Here is a 446-nt window from a genome sequence, read left to right as displayed (position 1 = left end):
AGAAACCGATGAGTACATCGAGCTGAACAGAGAAAGAGGAGTCCTCCTTGTTAAAGAGAGAATCGACAGAGAGGCGCTGTGCAGACAGACGACATTGTGTGCTTTACATTTTCAGATTATATTAGAAAATCCTATGGAGTTTTACTCTGTTACAGTCCAGATTACTGACATAAATGATAATGCTCCGACCTTTGATGAAGTTGAAATCGATTTCAAAATTAGCGAGTCAGCAATTACCGGGGCAAAATTTGTGCTGGAAAGAGCTCTGGATCTTGATGTTGGAATCAATTATCTTCAAAGGTACGAATTAAAACCGACAGATAATTTTGTTCTGAAAGTGCACAATAACGCTGATGGAAACAAAAATGTTGAAATGGTGCTACAGAAACCTTTAGACAGAGAGAAACAGGAGCAGATTTCTCTTGTGTTAACGGCTGTAGATGGAG

At 39.2% G+C, this 446-nt stretch overlaps 1 protein-coding gene across 1 annotated transcript in view; it reads left to right on the top strand.

Annotated features, from left to right (window-relative positions):
• Window positions 1–446, top strand: part of LOC111646666 (protocadherin gamma-A5-like) — a 3,099-nt gene that overhangs the window by 1,914 nt on the left and 739 nt on the right. The gene's annotated exons all lie outside the window — the stretch shown is intronic.

The sequence above is a fragment of the Seriola lalandi genome, unplaced genomic scaffold (assembly GCF_002814215.2).
Source record: "Seriola lalandi dorsalis isolate HSWRI2012SDOR001 ecotype SW California unplaced genomic scaffold, Sedor1 jcf7180002054973, whole genome shotgun sequence".
NCBI classification, from domain to species: domain Eukaryota; kingdom Metazoa; phylum Chordata; class Actinopteri; order Carangiformes; family Carangidae; genus Seriola; species Seriola lalandi.
Note: the sequence above shows the minus strand (reverse complement) of the source record. Positions and strands in the feature narration are given on the sequence as shown.